At 38.6% G+C, this 7712-nt stretch overlaps 2 long non-coding RNA genes across 3 annotated transcripts; one reads left to right on the forward strand and one right to left on the reverse strand.

Annotated features, from left to right (window-relative positions):
* The first annotated feature begins 1466 nt into the window (after positions 1-1466).
* On the forward strand, positions 1467-1922 carry LOC127924533 (uncharacterized). The gene is made up of 2 exons (XR_008118118.1): positions 1467-1589; positions 1856-1922. It is a non-coding gene; the product is annotated as an uncharacterized LOC127924533 (long non-coding RNA).
* A 2899-nt stretch (positions 1923-4821) lies between these two features.
* On the reverse strand, positions 4822-7153 carry LOC127924532 (uncharacterized). 2 transcript variants are annotated; one of them, XR_008118117.1, is made up of 3 exons: positions 5694-7153; positions 5284-5394; positions 4822-5216 (listed from the first exon to the last, which is right to left on the reverse strand). It is a non-coding gene; the product is annotated as an uncharacterized LOC127924532 (long non-coding RNA). The 2 variants fall into 2 exon arrangements; XR_008118116.1 differs by having other exon boundaries at positions 4832-5216; positions 5284-5495.
* Positions 7154-7712: the final 559 nt, after the last annotated feature.

Here is a 7712-nt window from a genome sequence, read left to right on the forward strand (position 1 = left end):
TTAATTAACTGGGGTAGCCATAATGAAGAAACTACCCCAGAATCAAACATTGTCCAAAATGTAGGAAAGCAATAAAGAATGACTTGTATAAGTGGGCTAAGTACACAACAGCTAAACATAGAATGGACAATTGTATTTTGTGTAGTAAATCACCTTTGTCTGATCTTTTAATAGTACCTGAACTTGCATCATTTGAAGAATGTGTTAAATGGAAAATGTTCAATGTATTCAGAGAAAATACTACATTCCTTTGTGTAACATAGAATGCAGGTTGGCATTAGGTAACACTAAAGGCAGAAGTGAATTAAATAAAAATATGTTGGGAGAACATGAATGTGCAACATATGAACTGAATGGAATGGTCCTCCTCATAATAGTAGGTTTACTATTGTAAAAGTACATATGAATGTTTCTACAGCTATGGAGATAATGGGATGGATGTGGGAAACACTATAGTTAATTGTTCAACTATTTGGCTGTTAGAAACTGCAGGAGTTAGTACATTTGACAAAGGAATGATTGTGAATCACAAAAATCACATATAACTCAAGTAACATTATCTGTTGAAATGAAGGTTTAGCTGATAGATTCTGGATGTGTGGGCATACTACATGCTCATTGCTTCTTCACAGTATATTGGTTTATTGTAAGAGTTTTTATTTTTGTCTTTTACTCCGTGTTATTGATTGGAGATGTTTGGTCCGGTTGGGTTGTGTACCTTATTCACATTCATTTAACAGACCACACCCCTCCTCTAGTCATGTCTCAACCTGTCCATCCAGTACCCAGTTCATTATTAAGGTGTAAAATGATGAACCTATCAGAGTTCTACAGAATACATATTACTAGGAACAGTATCTTTCCTCCTCCACAGACCACACCCCTCCTCTAGTCATGTCTCAACCTGTCCATTCAGTACCCAGTTCATTATTAAGGTGTAAAATGATGAACCTATCAGAGTTCTACAGAATACATATTACTAGGAACAGTATCTTTCCTCCTCCACAGACCACACCCCTCCTCTAGTCATGTCTCAACCTGTCCATTCAGTACCCAGTTCATTATTAAGGTGTAAAATGATGAACCTATCAGAGTTCTACAGAATACATATTACTAGGAACAGTATCTTTCCTCCTCCACAGACCACACCCCTCCTCTAGTCATGTCTCAACCTGTCCATCCAGTACCCAGTTCATTATTAAGGTGTAAAATGATAAACTATCAGAGTTCTACAGAATACATATTACTAGGAACAGTATCTTTCCTCCTCCACAGACCACACCCCTCCTCTAGTCATGTCTCAACCTGTCCATCCAGTACCCAGTTCATTATTAAGGTGTAAAATGACGAACCTATCAGAGTTCTACAGAATACATATTACTAGGAACTGTATCTTTCCTCCTCCACAGACCACACCCCTCCTCTAGTCATGTCTCAACCTGTCCGTCCAGTACCCAGTTCATTATTGAACCTATCAGAGTTCTACAGAATACATATTACTAGGAACTGTATCTTTCCTCCTCCACAGACCACACCCCTCCTCTAGTCATGTCTCAACCTGTCCATCCAGTACCCAGTTCATTATTAAGGTGTAAAATGTTAAACTATCAGAGTTCTACAGAATACATATTACTAGGAACTGTATCTTTCCTCCTCCACAGACCACACCCCTCCTCTAGTCATGTCTCAACCTGTCCATTCAGTACCCAGTTCATTATTAAGGTGTAAAATGATAAACTATCAGAGTTCTACAGAATACATATTACTAGGAACAGTATCTTTCCTCCTCCACAGACCACACCCCTCCTCTAGTCATGTCTCAACCTGTCCATTCAGTACCCAGTTCATTATTAAGGTGTAAAATGATGAACCTATCAGAGTTCTACAGAATACATATTACTAGGAACAGTATCTTTCCTCCTCCACAGACCACACCCCTCCTCTAGTCATGTCTCAACCTGTCCATCCAGTACCCAGTTCATTATTAAGGTGTAAAATGATGAACCTATCAGAGTTCTACAGAATACATATTACTAGGAACAGTATCTTTCCTCCTCCACAGACCACACCCCTCCTCTAGTCATGTCTCAACCTGTCCATCCAGTACCCAGTTCATTATTAAGGTGTAAAATGATGAACCTATCAGAGTTCTACAGAATACATATTACTAGGAACAGTATCTTTCCTCCTCCACAGACCACACCCCTCCTCTAGTCATGTCTCAACCTGTCCATCCAGTACCCAGTTCATTATTAAGGTGTAAAATGATGAACCTATCAGAGTTCTACAGAATACATATTACTAGGAACAGTATCTTTCCTCCTCCACAGACCACACCCCTCCTCTAGTCATGTCTCAACCTGTCCATCCAGTACCCAGTTCATTATTAAGGTGTAAAATGATAAACTATCAGAGTTCTACAGAATACATATTACTAGGAACAGTATCTTTCCTCCTCCACAGACCACACCCCTCCTCTAGTCATGTCTCAACCTGTCCATCCAGTACCACATTCATGTCTCCTTCTGACCCTGACCTGAACCTTGGAATCCATAGAGGTGAAACTGCCACTTCAGTTTGCGATTTACAACAAAGACATGAATTCCAACAACAAAGACAAAATCATCAGACATCATTCAACATTATTACCCACACAATAGAACAGCAGAGTATGTACTAAGATGTTTTTATTTTATTTAGATATACATCTTGTTTTAGAGAGTAGATCATATTTAAAATTGCAGAGAGATTGTGGCCTGTATCAATGTAATTATCTGCACCATTTCCAATCCCCCATATATATATATATATATATGTTTATTATATTTTCTTACTTTATTATTTTGCCCTAAAGTGAATTAGGGTGGGTGAATTAATGTATTGATTAAATGTTTCCTTTTAGCATCAGGCTTATCCCTATTGGCTTAGCCTACTGCGCAAATGACAATGCAACAAAAGGTTTAGAACATGAACTTGAGGTAATGGTTCCAGAACCACCAGGTGCATTCATCTTTCGAATCCAAACAAATCTGAATTCATGACCTACTGAAAATTGAAAACAAGATGAATGCCAACAAATCCAGATTCTTCCCTCTCTCTATGACCAGTCCAACGCATGCGGGGATATTTGGACCTCCATTTTGCAGGACCATAATCATTGCAATGCGCAGCAGAAGCAGCAGCAGCCTGTTAGAGACACTGAGCGGTGGCCTGACACGGGCATCCTAGTGGTGAACAACTACCAACCTCTGGAGGTGTTTAGTCCTCCGACCGGTATCCATGTGGCCAGGAGGAGCGACATGGACGAAGTCAACGAGCTGGCTATCCTGATGATGGAGTTGGAGTTGGGAGAGCAGATGGGAGAGCCTTTAGATCACGGGAGATGTAAAATACAATGCTATTTTTTTCATTTGACAATCTGACTTCCAGCGCGCTGTTTCGTATTGTAGACCTAGTAGGTCTATGTGACAGACAGACAGTTTGGGGTGTCTGATGCTGTTGTCTATTACAATGTTAGACTTCTATGGAGAATTAGTGCCAACACTTTTATAAATTGAATGATTCTCTTTCCCTCCCATTATAGATTACTTCCTAAGCAACCTTCATACATCTGTCATCCAACAACTGAGAAGAGAAGGATTCAAATCAGGGAAAAAACTATGATTGTATCTCATCAGAATTACCTTGACTAACAACTATTTATGTTCATAAATAAATCATATATTAAAGTCACAAACCACATTCTTCATCAAACAGCCAATCTGTCATCCCTTTTATTGAGTTAATCTACAAAGATTCAGATCACATAATCTGCCATCCTGTTTCTCTCTTCAGACTGATGTATCAGCATTCAAATGTGAAAAGTGTTCATTTCATCACAAAACTGGTCAGCATCTACAGAACAGACAGAAAGGGTTTCACTTTACAATACTGCAGCTATATGATAACATAACCGTCCATCCTCAACCATGAGTTTTGTCAGTCCATCAGCAAAATAGATGCTGGAAACAGAAAAGCAACAGAGTTCTGGTTTGGAGTTACAGTAACAGAGAGTATTCCTCTCCTATTTACACTCAGACACACAGGACGGGCTGGAAAACACAATCTCCCAGGGTGCATCTGAAAACAGAAACTCTACTGTACAGGGGGTCAGTAAAAAGGAAATCAGGGTGAAAACTATGACCTACATCTGAAATAATGCAATAATTTGTCATCATGATAAACACAGAAGGAGAAAATATGTGACATTTTTGGGACAATTCATTTGAACAGTTTATTTTTGTGTTGCAATACCACCGATGATGTGTGAGTTGATATGCTCTTCCACCCATCCTTTGGTTTACTGTGACCAAAACGATTACACTCTTCCCCCTCAAATATAATCACCTGTTCCTCTTATCAAATATAATCAAACCAGGCTCATCTCAGCCTTGGTTTCACTGGGAACGAGAGAATAAAAGCCAGACTCATGCATGTCACGTCCACCCATTAGAATACATAAGGGCCACTGATAAATGAATACTGTAAAAAGACAAGGACCTTCAGACAAGGTGTGTTCACTCACTGGGAACGAGAGAATAAAAGCCAGACTCCATGTAGAGGACCAAACTTAGGACTGGGAGCTGCCCTAACCTTTTCACCTTCATGTCCAGCAACAGTTAACATAACAGACATATACCTATAGGATAAAGTGCATTTGAGCTGGTTCTCGTTAAAAATAAAGTTACAGTACAATCATCAAGGAGATCAAAGTCATTGGGATCGAACATTCATTATATATGATGTAAAGAATGCACTGTCCATATGAACTGACAGAGGACCTTGGTCTTCAAAGGTCAAACTAATATCTATGTAGTTAACAGTGTCCCAGTCCACCACTGTCCATATGGAACTGTATAGTATCATTATACCTACTAGAGGACCTTGGTCTTCAAAGGTCAAACTAATATCTATGTAGTTAACAGTGTCCCAGTCCACCACTGTCCATATGAACTGTATAGTATCATTATACCTACTAGAGGACCTTGGTCTTCAAAGGTCAAACTAATATCTATATAGTTAACAGTGTCCCAGTCCACCACTGTCCATATGAACTGTATAGTATCATTATAACTACTAGAGGACCTTGGTCTTCAAAGGTCAAAATAATATCTATGTAGTTAACAGTGTCCCAGTCCACCACTGTCCATATGAACTGTATAGTATCATTATACCTACTAGTCAAAATAATATCTATAGTTAACAATCCACCACTGTCATATGGACTGTATAGTATCATTATACCTAGAGGACCTTGGTCTTCAAAGGTCAAACTAATATCTATGTAGTTAACAGTGTCCCAGTCCACCACTGTCCATATGGAACTGTATAGTATCATTATAACTACTAGAGGACCTTGGTCTTCAAAGGTCAAACTAATATCTATATAGTTAACAGTGTCCCAGTCCACCACTGTCCATATGAACTGTATAGTATCATTATACCTACTAGAGGACCTTGGTCTTCAAAGGTCAAACTAATATCTATATAGTTAACAGTGTCCCAGTCCACCACTGTCCATATGAACTGTATAGTCCATATAGTATCATTATTACTAAACCTTGGTCAAAGGTCTAATATCTATATAGTTAACAGTGTCCCAGTCCACCACTGTCCATATGGACTGTATAGTATCATTATAACTACTAGAGGACCTTGGTCTTCAAAGGTCAAACTAATATCTATGTAGTTAACAGTGTCCCAGTCCACCACTGTCCATATGGAACTGTATAGTATCATTATACCTACTAGAGGACCTTGTGCCATCAATCCTGGGGATTTTGTGCATTAAACCAGAGATGCACATCTCCAGTCCTAAAATGTCAAAGAGTCAGTCTGCTTTTTGTCTTATCTGATCATTACTAGAAGAAAAAACATTACAGAATGTAGAAATGTATTGTGTAGAACACAGATATGACACTCTGTTATATAGAATCATTACAGTGCAATACATACTTTCTCTAACATTTAACATTTACTGAGTGGATTCTGTGGCCAATTTATGATTTATTTGATTTCTAAAGAAAAGATAAATCTAACTGAGCGCTGTGTCAGCATTTAAAGTGACCTCTCTCCTTTCTGTTAAGAAACACATCACATTTACAGTTGTGTTAAACCCAGTCCAACTTTACAGTGTCCAAGAAAAGGGCTACAGTACTGGATTTCTGATCATGTTCACGTTGTGAAAGGCAGTTTGGAGGCATCGTCAAGAAACAAGTGAAATTGTTGTTGGCATCCTTCAGATTCAAGTGTTTGTCGACACAATAATCACAGTTTATGAGGCACATGTGTTCTGACAGGTGTCTTCCAAACATGTTGTCAGATCTCAACTCACTGTTCATTTCCATTCATATACAATACCAGCACCTCCTTTTCATAGGAGACAATCAACACCCTTCTTTAAATCTACTGACTTCAATTGTGCCTAATTTGTGGTCCAATTGTTTTCAAACTGCTTGAAATGATACTTAGAAGACATGGCTGAGCACAGGGAAAGGGAATCTGACTCAGTTCTCAATTGTCATTGAAGAACATAAGCTAAATCCCCTCTCAGTCAGAGGATGGAATACTCAGGGCCATTGCAGATGACAACAGAACAGAAGTCTCTCTTTTAGTTGAAATGGACTTGTTCTATAAAAAGAGCTAAGATACATGGCATCCCTTTACATGCTTATATATACACATTATACAACGGGTGGGTCTAATCCTGAATGCTGATTGGTTAAAACCGCATTCCAGTCAGTGTCTATTCCACAAGTTACCACCGGCTAAATCTATGATGTTAAATTGTCTATTTACTCTGTTCCATATGACTGTGCAATCCACTGCCTCATCATCCCAGCCAAGCAATTTATAAACTTAATCTCCACTATAAAAAGCATCTAGACATTATCTCACATTTCCTTTAGACTAACATTACGTTTGCAACAGCGGAGATTTGTATAAACCTTGCTGTCTGTCTCTCCAACATTTGCAACATTGTTTCAATATTCAAATTCAACGTCCAGCTGTCCCATAGTAATGAACATGTCAGGAGTCGGGACAAGACAGGCAGGCAGCGTTTCTCAACAAGTCAACATCATGAATCAGCTGGTATCGTTTTTATGGATATATACAAAGAAATGTCAATTGAAAAAGGTCAAATGAAATGAAGTGCAGCTAGTTTGCAGTCTTTCCAGCTTCAGTTTGAAGTGATTGTGTTAGCTGTGTTGTTGGTTAGCCTCTCTGAACAACAGTGTCCTGACAAGTGAGCACATTTTGTATGCCAGGACAAATCGAGCCTCATTAGCTCATTGTTATGGATTTATCCAAATAAATATCTCTAGAAAACAGCTAAAACAAATGCAAATGCAACTACTGCTGTTATTCTAGCTGTAAGTTAGCCTTAGTTGGCTAACAGGAAAGAAAGGGATAAGAACGTTGCCAGCCAGCATGGAAACGGAACATTTAGAACAAATGACTGGGTCGCATCCATAAATACAGAACAAAAAGACTCTGTGTCGCTTCTCTACTGTAGCAACCGAACTGATAGAACGAACGACAAGCTGGCTAGATTTGTGTCGGGACTATACCTTGTAGAAGGATGTATTAGTGTGAATAAATTAATTTAAAAAAATAATAATAATGAAAATATGTCAATCATTATTTGAATATGTTGGTAACACATTGTATAA

This window comes from Oncorhynchus keta, unplaced genomic scaffold (genome assembly GCF_023373465.1).
Source record: "Oncorhynchus keta strain PuntledgeMale-10-30-2019 unplaced genomic scaffold, Oket_V2 Un_contig_4240_pilon_pilon, whole genome shotgun sequence".
NCBI lineage: Eukaryota > Metazoa > Chordata > Actinopteri > Salmoniformes > Salmonidae > Oncorhynchus > Oncorhynchus keta.